This window comes from Dama dama, chromosome 15 (genome assembly GCF_033118175.1).
Source record: "Dama dama isolate Ldn47 chromosome 15, ASM3311817v1, whole genome shotgun sequence".
In the NCBI taxonomy this organism is placed as follows: domain Eukaryota; kingdom Metazoa; phylum Chordata; class Mammalia; order Artiodactyla; family Cervidae; genus Dama; species Dama dama.
Window position 1 is genome coordinate 29,972,134 of NC_083695.1, and position 12,767 is coordinate 29,984,900.

Sequence of the window (12,767 nt, forward strand, 5' to 3'; positions counted from 1 at the left end):
AAGGGAGGTGCAAAACATCAGAGGTGGGCTCTGCATGGGTTCTCTTCTGACAAGAGGCCTTTGTCGGAAGTGCCTGTGGCTGTGGCTCTGGGAAGAGGGGACCAGTCTAGGTGCAAGTGGGGCCAACGGTGGACATTGATGATAATGTGACTTTCATGAGGGGAGTGATAACACATCTCTGGGAATGGAACAGTTGATGAGCAGAAGTGTCAACCCCACGGTCATGCCAATCCTCCGGCAACATTTATAGTAAAATAAAATAGTGTGATGCTGCGTGTGCTGTCTGGTGTCCATAATCCAGCCACATGGGAGGTGAGGTAGCTGCTGGGAGGGCATGCGGCCAGTCCCTTGTTAGCTGTGTGACCTCAGGCAAGGGACCTGTATCCTTCCGACTCTGTAACTTACAAATGATGCAAAACAAACTCGAACTAGACTAAGGAAAACAGGGCTAAACATATGGGCCAGGTTGTGGGAGAACAGGATGGAACTGTTTTAAGTGTAATTGGTACTAGAGGCCTACATGGACTCTTCAAGTCCTCTTCTCTGTCTGACATTCTAATTCTCTTGACCAACTTCTCAAAAAGACAGATTCTGGCTATGAGCATTATGAAGCTGACTTTTTTTTCCTCCAATTTTTAAAAATTGTGGTTAATTTGCTAAATGACCCAATCAAAAAATGGGCCGAAGAAACTAAATAGACATTTCTCCAAAGAAGACATACAGATGGCTAACAAACACATGAAAAGATGCTCAACATCACTCATTATCAGAGAAATGCAAATCAAAACCACAATGAGGTACCATTACACGCCAGTCAAGATGGCTGCTATCCAAAAGTCTACAAGCAATAAATGCTGGAGAGGGTGTGGAGAAAAGGGAACCCTCTTACACTGTTGGTGGGAATGCAAACTAGTACAGCCACTATGGAGAACAGTGTGGAGATTTCTTAAAAAACTGGAAATAGAACTGCCATATGACCCAGCAATCCCACTTCTGGGCATACACACTGAGGAAACCAGATCTGAAAGAGACACGTGCACCCCAATGTTCATCGCAGCACTGTTTATAATAGCCAGGACATGGAAGCAACCTAGATGCCCATCAGCAGATGAATGGATAAGGAAGCTGTGGTACATATACACCATGGAATATTACTCAGCCGTTAAAAAGAATTCATTTGAACCAGTCCTAATGAGATGGATGAAACTGGAGCCCCTTATACAGAGTGAAGTAAGCCAGAAAGATAAAGAACATTACAGCATACTAACACATATATATGGAATTTAGAAAGATGGTAACAACAACCCTATATGCAAAACAGAAAAAGAGACACAGAAGTACAGAACAGACTTTTGAACTATGTGGGAGAAGGTGAGGGTGAGATGTTTTGAAAGAACAGCATGTATATTATCTATGGTGAAACAGATCACCAGCCCAGGTGGGATGCATGAGACAAGTGCTCGGGCCTGGTGCACTGGGAAGACCCAGAGGAATCGGGTGGAGAGGGAGGTGGGAGGGGGGATCGGGATGGGGAATACGTGTAAATCTATGGCTGATTCATATCAATGTATGACAAAACCCACTGAAAAAAAAAAAATAAATGGAAAAAAAAATCGTGGTTAATTTGCAATGTTGTGTTAATTTCTATTGTATGGCAAAGTGATTCAATTATACATATATATATATATATATATATATACATATATATATATATATATATACACACACACATTATTTTTTAAATATTCTTTTCCATCATGGTTTATCATAGGATATTGAATATAGTTCTCTGTGCTCTACTGTAGGCCTCGTTGTTTGTCCATCCTGTATATGAACGCTTACATCTGCTAACCCTGACCTCCCACTCCATCTCACCCTCAACTCTACCCTTTGGCAACCCCTAGTCTGTTCTCTATGTCTGTGATTCTCTTTCTGTTTCATAGATAGCTTTGTTTGTGTCATATTTTACATTCTACATATGAATCAGTATCATATTTTACATTCCATATATAAGTGATATCATATGATATTTGTCTTTCTCTTTCCTAGTATGGTAATCTCTAGTTGCATGTTGCTGCAAAGGCATTATTTCTTTTTTTTATGGCTGAGTAATATTCCATTCTACGTATTTATCACATTATCTTTATCCCTTCATCTATTGATGAATATTTAGTTTGTTTCCATGTCTTGGCTCTTGTGAATAGTGCTGCTATGAACATAGAGTTGTATGTATCTTTTTGAATTATACTGATAGTTTTGTCTGGATATATGCCTAGGAGTGGGATTGCTGGATCACATGGTAATTCTGTTTTTAGTTTTCTGAGGAACCTCCCTACTGTTCTCCACAGTGGCTGCACCAACTTACATTCCTACCAACAGTGTAGGAGGGTTTCCTTTTCTCCACACCCTTCCCAGCATTTGTCATTTGCTGACTTTTTAATGATGTGTGAGGTGGTACCTCACTGGAGTTTTGATTTGCTTTTCTCTAATAATTAGCAATGTTGAGGATCTTTTTAGTGAAGCTGATTCTTACTGCTATAGCTCCCTGACCAGAGACAAAAGAAGTTTCCCCTTGAGTTCTCAGGCAAAAGTTCCTGGAGCAGGACTCTGAAATTTGAGTCACACGACCACCCTTTGGGCCAATCACTATATGTTGGAGAAGGAGACAGAGTTTCCCAAAGGACAGGAGGGACTGGACACAGGCATGGGCCCTGAAGAAATTGTTCTGAGCTCACCAGGCACCCCAATCGGTGTCTGTTATAAGAATATTTAATCCCTGAAAGCCTCCATTTTTCATAATATTGTCTGCTCTTGGATTGACTGTGTATAAAGTCTTTAGCACACCCTCGGCACTCAGGGAGTCCTCAAGCAGTGTGTTCTGCATTTTTACATTGTCTTTGTATTCTTGTATTGTCTTTGTGAGTGTGTGTAGTTCTTTGTCTAAGTCTCTGAAGATGGAGTCCTTGAGGGTGAGAACTTTGACTTAGACTTTTTTTGAATCCCCAAGAGCACACAGCATGGGTATTTAGTCCAACACCTGATAGGTGATCAGTAAATGTAGAAGTGAATGGTGTCTATGGGAGAAGCAGGGAGCCAGCATGGGAAAAGGGGGAAACAGTATACTTCTGTCTGCAATGCCACTGTTAAGAAAAGGGCAAGGGTAGAGATCAGCTCCAATTACAGGAGCCCCAGGGAGGGGAGGAGTGCCAGGAAGCCTGCCCCTTGCCACTTCTTTGTTTGAATACTAATCCTGTTATTCCTGGGGACTGGGATTCGATCCCTGGATTCCCTGGAGAAGGAAATGGCTACCACCTCCAGTATTCTTACCTGGAGAATCCCATGGACTGAGGAGCCTGGTGGCTACAGTTCATAGGGCCACAAAAAGTTGGACATGACTGAGCGAATAACACACATACACACAGCCTGTGGTTTGCAATGCAGAGAGCAAAGGCTACCACTTGTGCCCTTTGAGAAAGAGAGGGAGGGTAACTATGTATATGAACACACCCACTTCATTGGAGCACTTGACCACCCACCCAGACTCTATAAATTGCTAGTCTGACTTAAGACCACACAGCTGAATACTAATCCCATTAGTCAGAGAGCCAAGTTGGCCCCTGGAGCCAGCAGGTGGAGAACAGGAGTGGGGGGAAGGGAGTGGGGAAGGGGCCAGGGGAGCGCTTAGGAAGCCCTCAGTGTTAGGATCCTCCATCCTGGATCCTGAAGACCCCAGGAGTATGAATGGGCTCTATTCACAGCCCCAGAGTTTGCTAAAAGATAATTTTCAGAAAAAAAGCAAAATCATGACTTTCATACAAAAATAAAAACAGGTGTCATGTGAAAGATTTGCAGTTCAGTTCAGTCACTCAGTCATGTCTGACTCTTTGTGACCCCATGGACTGCAGCACACCAGGCTTCCCTGTCCATCACCAGCTCCCAGAGCTTGCTCAAACCCATACCCATTGAGTCAGTGATGCCATCCAACCATCCCATCCTCTGTCATCCCCTTCTCCTCCCACCTTCAATCATTCCCAGCATCAGGATCTTTTCAAATGAGTCAGTTCTTTGCCAAAGTGTTGGTGGTCAAAGTAGTGGAGTTTCAGCTTCAGCATCGGTCCTTCCAATGAATGTTCAGGACTGATTTCCTTTAGGATAGATTGATTGGATCTCCTTGCAGTCCAAGGGACTCTCAAGAGTCTTCTCCAACACCACAGTTCGAAAGCATCAATTCTTCGGCACTCAGCTTTCTTTGCACTCCAACTCTCACATCCATACATGACTACTGGAAAAACCATAGCTTTGACTAGACGAACTTTTGTCGGCAAAGTAATGTCTTTGCTTTTTAATATGCTGTCTAGGCTTGTCATAACTTTTCTTCCAAGGAGCAAACATCTTTTAATTTCAGGGCTGCAGTCACCATCTGCAGTGATTTTGGAGCCCTCCAAAATAAAGTCTGTCACTGTTTCCATTATTTCCCCATCTATTTGCCATGAAGTGATAGGACCAGATGCCATGATCTTCATTTCTGAATGTTGAGTTTTAAGCTAACTTTTTCACTCTCCTTCACTTTCATCAAGAGGCTTTTTACTTCTTCACTTTCTGCCACAAGGGTGGTGTCATCTGCATATCTGAGGTTATTGATATTTATCTCAGCAATCTCGATTCCAGCTGGTGCTTCATCTAGCCTGACATTTCACATGGTGTACTCTGCATAGAAGTTAAATAAGCAGGGTGACAATATACAGCCTTGAGGTACTCCTTTCCCAATTTGGAAGGAGATCCAACCAGTCAGTCCTAAAGGAAATCAGTTCTGAATATTCATTGGAAGGTCCGATGCTGAAGCTGAAACTCCAATACTTTGGCCACCAACACTTTGGCAAAGAACCGATTCATTTGAAAAGACCCTAATGCTGGGAAAGATTGAAGGCGGGAGGAGAAGGGGACAACAGAGGATGATATGGTTGGATGGCATCACTGACTCAATGGACATGAGTTTGAGCAAGGTCCCTGGTGTTGAACAGGGAAGCCTGGTGTGCTGCAGTCCATGGGGTTGCAAAGAGTCAGACCCGACTGAGCGACTGAACTGAACTGATGCTTAACTTAATAAAGGAAAGAGAGGGGAGAAGAGGCTCCATGGGAAGGGCAGATAGGTTTCTTTAGGAAAGACAAGTGGACTTTAGGAGAACAAGTAGAAAATAAGAAAGTTTGTGGTGATACATGTTTATTCCGGTGCAAGTGGTCTTTCTTTTTTAGTTTTAATGGCCATGAAATTCCCCTGGGGAGAGGATTTATAGTAGCTCATTTTCTCAGGAGTTACTGCTTTGTCAAAGAAGGGAGTTTCTTTATATATATATATATATATATATATATATATAATTTATTTTTTTATTGAAGGATAATGGCTTTACAGAATTTTGTTGTTTTCTGTCAAACCTCATCATGAATTAGCCATAGTTATACATATATTCCCTCCCTTTTGAAACTCCCTCCCATCTCCCTCCCGGGAATTTCTGAGATGCTTTATTTCCACATCTGTTGAATCTCAAGTGTCTTCAGCTTAAAATAATATTTATACCAACTCTGAGTTCTGAGTGGGTCCCCACCCAGGCCAGGAGTGGGACCCTGGGAGTGACCCCAGGAAGTGAGTGATTGGATGTGTGTGTGTCCTGGAGGGACCATGGCCAGTTCGTGAGGTGCCTGCTTGGGTGGAAACTCACATGTTGTAGGTTCTGTACCACTGTGTACCCTTGGGAAGGCCCCCACCAGACACACGGGCACTGAAGACCCTGCAGGGGGGCCTGCCGTGGAGCCTCTTCCCATGGCCTCGGTTCTGTGTCTTCTCAGAGGTTCTGCAGTGCTGTTGGAGGCTGGTTCCTTGCTCACTGTTGCCTTGCCCTTGTGGGTATGGGAACAGAGGGGTGCAGCTTCCCACAGGGGCTCCTTCCTCTCGGGAGAGAGGCTTAGGGCACTGAGATGGACCTCGCTTAAGGAGCTGCTGCCTTGCAGACCTTCGGCTGCCACAGGGGGAAAGCGAAGTTTGGGGTTCTGACTTTCCTAGGGGACAGCAGCCAGCCAGCCAGAATCCCACCTGTGACCATGAGTGGAGGGGCCCAGACAACCTCTCCCTCCCAGGAGACCAGCAGCTCATCCTGTCCATTGTGTGGAAACCTGTATTTGGCTGGAATCCTCAAAGTCCCGCTTCCTTTTAGGATTTCGTGAAGCTGGGAAAAGAGGGGTGTCCCTTTGCTCTTCCCTCACGGCACCTGTCTGCCTGTGACCATTTCTGATCCTGGTTTCCAGGGCCAGGGCTGGCCTGGCGGGATCAGAGAGAAGAGATCTGTTTCTCAGGGTGGATGGGGCTAACCCAGGGAGGAGGGGCAGAGCCCTTTGTGGAACTCAGAATGATCTGATCAGGCCCCAGTCACTGCGGCTCTCAGGGGCTTCTTGCCTCTCACTTTTCTTTTGCGTCAACCTGGGGATGTACCATAAATATTCATAGAGCTTCAGATGTTGGGCAACGACTCCTTCTCAGCCCTCCCTCACATGCTGCTGTGCCCTGGATGGACTTGGCTTTCTCTGTGCCTCAGTTTACCCATCCGTGTAGAGGATGTTTCCTTAAGGCTTCTTAAATCTCAGGGCAAGGGATCATGTTTTAAAAACTTTTATTAGAATATAGTTGATTTACAATGTTGTGTTAGATTCAGGTGTCCAGCATGGTGATTCAGTTATTTGTTGTTTAGTCACTGAGTTGTGTCCGACTCTTTTGTGACCCCATGGATTGTAGTCTGCCAGGCTCCTCGGTCCATGGGATTTCTCAGGCAAGAGTACTGGAGTGGGTTGCCATTTCCTTCTCGGGGCAGGGGGAGGGTCTTCCTGACCCAAGGATCAAACCCTTGTCTCCTGTATTGGCAGGTGGATTCTTTACCACTGAGCCACTTGGGAAGCTCCCAATATATTCACTCTTTTTCAGGTTCTTTTCCTATATAGCTTATTACAGAATATTGAGTAGAGTTCCATGTGCTATACAGTAGGTGCTTGTTGGTTATCTATTTTATTTGATAGTAAAGTATGTTTGTTTAATTCCAAGTTCCTAATTTATCCCTCCCTAGCACCCGATGTTTCCCCTTTGGTAACCATAAATTTGTTTTCAAAATCTGTGAGTCTGTTCCTATTTTGTAAGTAAGTTCATGTATATCATTTTTAAATTAGATTTGACATATGAGTGATATCATGTGATATTTTCTCTATATTTTCTTTTTCTGTCTGACCTAGTATGATAATCCCTAGGTCCATCCATGTTGCTGCAAATAGCATTATTTCATTCTTTTTTGTGACTGAATCATATTCCATTGTATATATTTACCACATCTTTATCCATTTCTCTGTTGATGGACATCTAGTTTGCTTCCATGTCCTGGCTATTGTAGATAGTGCTGCAATGAACATTGAGGTGTATGTATCTTTTTTTTTTTCCATTTATTTTTATTTGTTGGAGGCTAATTACTTTACAATATTGTAGTGGTTTTTGCCATACATTGATATCATGTATGGATAATCAGCCATGGATTGCATGTATCTTTTTGAATTATGGTTTTCTTTGGATATACACCCACCCAAGAGTGGGATGGCTGGGTCATATGATAGTTCTTTTTGGAACTATCTTTATGGAACCTCCATACTGTTTTCCATAGTGGTTATTTAAAATTACATTCCTACCCTCTCCAGCATTTATTGTTTATAGACTTTTTGATAATGGCCATTCTGACCTGTGTGAGGTGATAACACCTTGTAGTTTTGATTTGTATTTCTCTGATAATTAGTGATGATGTGACATCTTTTCATGTGCTTTTTTGGTGATCTTTATGTCTTCCTTGGAGAAATATCTATTTATATATTTTGGCCATACCACGGGGCTTGTGGGATCTTAGTTCTCCGACCAGGGAGGGAACCCTTGTCCCTTAAGTGGAAGCATGTAGTCCTAACTACTGAACCACCAGGGAATTCCTTTTTTGTTGTTGTTTAGTCACTTGGTCATGTCTGACTCTTTGTGACCCCATGGACTGCAGCACGCCAGGTTTCCCTATCCTACCATCCCCCATAGTTTGCTCAGACTCATGTCTATTGAGTCAGTGATGCCATTCAACCGTCTTGTCCTCTGTTGTCCCTTCCTCTTCCTGTCTTCAGTCTTTTCCAGTGTCAGGATCTTTTCCAATCAGCTCTTCCCATCAGGTGGCCCAAGTATTGGAGCTTCGGCTTCAGCATCGGTCCTTCCAATGAGTATTCAGGGTTGATTTCCTTTAGGATTGACTGGTTTGATGTCCTTGCAGTCCAAGGGACTCTCAAGGTGGTGTTAGTCTTCTCTAACACCACCATTCAGAAGCATCTATTCTTTGGTGCTCAGCCTTCTTTATGGTCCAACTCTCACATCTGTACATGACTCCTGGAAAAACCATAGCTTTGACTATGTGGATCTTTGTCAACAAAGTGATGTCTCTGCTTTTCCTGAGAGATGTCTATTTAGATCTTCTGCCTATTAGAGCTGCCCACATAGAGCTGCATGTGCTGTTTGTATATTTTGGAGATTAATCTCTTGTCAGTTGCCGTGTTTGCAAATACTTTCTCCCATTCTGAGTGTTGTTTTTTCACTTTGTTTATGTTTTCCTTTGCTGTGCAAAAGCTTTTAAATTTAATTAGGTCCCATTTGTTTATTTTTACTTTCATTTCTATAGAAGGTGGATCAAAAAAGATACTGATGTGATTTATGTCAAAGAGTGTTTTCCCCATGTTTTCCACTTAAGAGTTTTATAGTGTCTGGCCTTACATTTAGGTCTTTGATCCATTTTGAATTTATATGTATGGTGTTAGAGAATGTTCTAATTTTATTCTTTTACATGTAGCTGTCTGGTTTTCCTAGCACTGCTTATTGGATAGACTGTCTTTTCTCCATTGTGTATTCTTGCCTTCTTAATTGACCACAAATGCGTGGGTTTTCTAACCTGTTCCATCGGTCTATATTTCTCTTTTTGTGCCAGTACCATACTGTTTTGATTACTGTAGCTTTATAGTATAGTCTGAAGTCAAGGAGCCTGATTTCTTCCAGCTCTGTTTTTCTTTCTTAAGATTTGTTGACCAAGGGAATCACTTGAAATGTAAGGGGCAGTTTTCAGCATTTAGTGAGTATCTACATAGTGTGTAGACAGTACACACATAGTGTGTACATAGTATTACATATGGACTCCTGTTCTAGGGGACCTTTGAGGGCAGTGCAGAAGGAGATGGTGTCCCTGTGGACTTCTGGAAACAGGAAGGCTTTCTGGAGGCATTTGGTGCTGAGCCAGCCTTGGCAGAGAGAGGTCTGGTAAGGTGAAGAGTGTTACAGGCCAAGAATGGTGGCAGCAGTGTGAAGGGGAGGTGGCAAATGCCTGCAGAGAACTCTCGGGAGGGTAGCTATGGCAGGATGGTCCATCAGGCAGTAGCATGGACTCTCAGATGGAGAGAATGCATGAAGAATAGTGCCTGATGGTGGCACACAGGTGGATATATGACAGGGGCACATGGATGCCAGAGGCCAGCTGAGGCTGTGATGGGGCAGCAGAAAGAACCAGGACTCCAGGACTCCAAGCTATTGTGAGTATCTCAAATATCACAGTGTCATTCCTGTTCCTATTGCATGTAAGATGCAGGGCTGAGGACTTGACAGGCAGGCTCCTTGAATCCTCACTGATGCCTTATGCAAGTGATGTTCTGCAAGTCTCAGAAGCCAAGTGACAAATGGCATGCTGGGATTCAGACTCTTCACTGTCTGATTCCAAAGTTAGCTCTTTTGTTCCACTGCTGCTGAGGCAGGCCTTGAGGTGGGAGGGTTGCTGGGCTTCCAGCCCTGGAGGTGGGAAGCACGCTGCCCCTTTGCAGAAGGAGCCACTTCCTGAGTTGGGTCTCCCTGGCAGGGTCAGGATCATGAGCTTCACCATGAGACATTCTTGATCTTGACTGTGGCCGGACTGGCTGGTGCCGTCAGGTACCCTCTCATTGCCTGGGGTGATGCACCGAATCCTCTCTGGGATGAAGAATCATGTGGATATGAGTTTCAGAGATCCTCCTCAGGCCCAGAACAAGAGCAGAGGGAGGTGAGAAGGCAGAGAGGCCCTTTCATCCCTCCTCCCCAAGCCAGTCTGTGGCCGGACCTCTCTTGGCATCCCCTCTGTCTGGGTGGTAGGCCCCCTGCCCACCTCGATCCTTACCTGCCCCACTCAGATGATACTACAAAGATGCAGAGCACCAAGGCCTCTCAGATGCCCTACTTGGAAGCTTGGTGCCTCTTCTAGATCTTGGAGGTTTGGCTGTCAGACCTAGACCTTGGTGCCTCACCCGGGAGCATGGCTTTCTGTTGTCACTAACTATGTTAGATATTCATCATACCAGCTGGTTCAGAACAGCACAAAGACCTCTTTCCTGCTGACAGAGTGTTGCTCTGCCAGACCTCTTCCCTTCAGGGATATGTGAGCAGCTCCAGCTCCCTGCTCACTGGGAGGATGCAAATCCCCTTCCTCCCTCGGTTTATGTCCTTCCTCTTCTTTTGTCTTTCCCCAAGGAGCTTTCCCAGTGCTTGGATGGCACTCAGAGGCCACGCCCCCCGAAAAAGCAAAAATTCATTCACTTTAAGGTAGTGGTTCTTGACTGGAGGCAATTTTGCTCCCCAGGGGACACTTGGGAGGGTTTGGAGAAATGTTTTGGGTGTCACAGCTGGAACAGGTGGGGTGTTCCTGGCATCTAATGGGAGGGGCTTGGGGATGCTGCCAAGCACCCTCCAGTGCACAAGATGCCCCACAGGAGAGAACCATCAGCATCAGAGTGACCTTAGTGACCACGTGTGAACTGCCCCCCGCCCCCTCACCCTACAGTATAAATCCAGAGTTCCCTGGTGGTCCAGTGGTTAGGAATTACGCTTTCACTGCGGAGGACCTGGGTTCGATCTCTGGTCAGGGAGTTAAGATCCCATAAGCCATGTGATGCAAGCAAAAAAACGGGGTGCGGGGAGGGGGCTGGATTATGATCTCCAGTTGCCCCACACAAGAAGTCCACTGGGTAGAGAACAGTGCTCCCCACAGGCCCAGTGCTGTAACTTCTGGCAGGCACTCCTGGTAGAGACGTAATGAAGAGGACTGCTCCTGTGTGAAGAGAGCCTGACAGCTCACCAAAGGCTCTCGTGTCCAGCTTCTCCTTTGCAGGTATGGGACACTCTGGAGGCCAGACTCCTGAAATCCTGATTCTGGGGTGATCTCCTAGGCTGCTTGTCAGTCCCCAAAGTGGGAGGTAGCCATTTAAAACTAAATAGCTGACGCTGTTGGTTGAGCCCATGCTGTGTCCCAGGTGCTGTTCTAAACACTTGACTTCTGCCCCACCCTCTGTCCTCAGGCCTCCACACACTCAGAGTGTGGGTCTTTCCAGGCCCCCTCACAGCCCCTCTTCCCTCACAGGCAGTCCAACCAGGCAGTCCATAATGGCCCCTGCATTTTGGAGTAAGTCATGGGAGAGAAATGCTGAATATTGTGGACTCGTAACAGGGACTCTGTTGGGCTGGGAGGCCAGGCCCTAGGCACTCTGGAATCAGCCTGCACAAACAGCCTGGACCTGAATGGATGGGTCCAGGAGGTGCTGGGAACCCCGGGGACAGTAGCACCTGAAGAGGTGTGCTGGTTAGAAGGTAGCTTAAAGCACAGGCTTGTAGTCCACACCAGCCTGTGATCGTGAACTTGTGGGGTGGGGATAGAGAAGCTGAGAAAGGAACAGGAGATTGAGCACCCTCTTCCCACCTCCCAGAGAGCAGCCTCACCTCTAAGATCTCACTGGTGACCTCGAAGGCAGGGCCTCCCAACATGGCATATGAGTCGGTGTGACTCCCTAGTGAGGTCTCAGTGCTAGCCCAGGGCACAGCAGGGCCCAGCTCTGGCTCCTGAGTGAGTCAGCGTCTGAGGGCTGGGGGAGAACAGGGACCTCAGGCTGCGGGCAGCAGTGTATCACTGGCATACATACATGTGTATGCATACAAGCACATGTACAGTACAAGTGTTTACACACGTGCATGTACATGTGCCCACATCTATGTGTGTGACACAAATGCATGCACATGTGCACACATAGATGAGTTTAGACATCTGTGTAAACACATGCCTATTACCATTTTGATGAAATCAAACACCCCATCAATTGTCAGATGCTCTGTTATTTTATGAACTTGAGGAAGAGGAAAAATACTACTAATTAAATTCTGATATAATGCTTTCTTGGGTTTCCCAGGTGGCTCAGATAGTAAAGAATCTGCCTGCAATGCAGAAGACTTGGGTTTGATCCCTGGCTTGGGAAGATCCCCTGGAGAAGGGCATGGAAACCTACTCCAATATTATTGTCTGGAGATTTCCATGGACAGAGGAGCCTGGTGGGCTACAGTCCATGGGGTCACAAAGTCGGACACAACTGAGCAACTAACACACCACACACAGACACAATGCTTTCTTATCACTTAGCATTTATATTTGTACTTATTGTAAGAGCTCTTTATTTAGCCTTGTTTAGGCTTAGATTTTGATCATATGTTACTCATTTTTTTATAATTTGAGTATTTATCTGGCTGTACTGTGTCCTCATTGTGGCACTGAGACCATCTATCTTCATATGGCACATGGGATCTTGTGGCATAAACTACGGGAACTCTTAGTTGCAGCATGTGGGATCTACTTCCCTGACCAGAGATTGAACCCGACCCCCTG

At 45.4% G+C, this 12,767-nt stretch overlaps 1 protein-coding gene across 3 annotated transcripts in view; it reads left to right on the top strand.

Moving 5' to 3' along the window:
• ADAMTS14 (ADAM metallopeptidase with thrombospondin type 1 motif 14) overlaps window positions 1-12,767 on the top strand; it is a 114,053-nt gene that overhangs the window by 49,893 nt on the left and 51,393 nt on the right. The window lies entirely within an intron of this gene.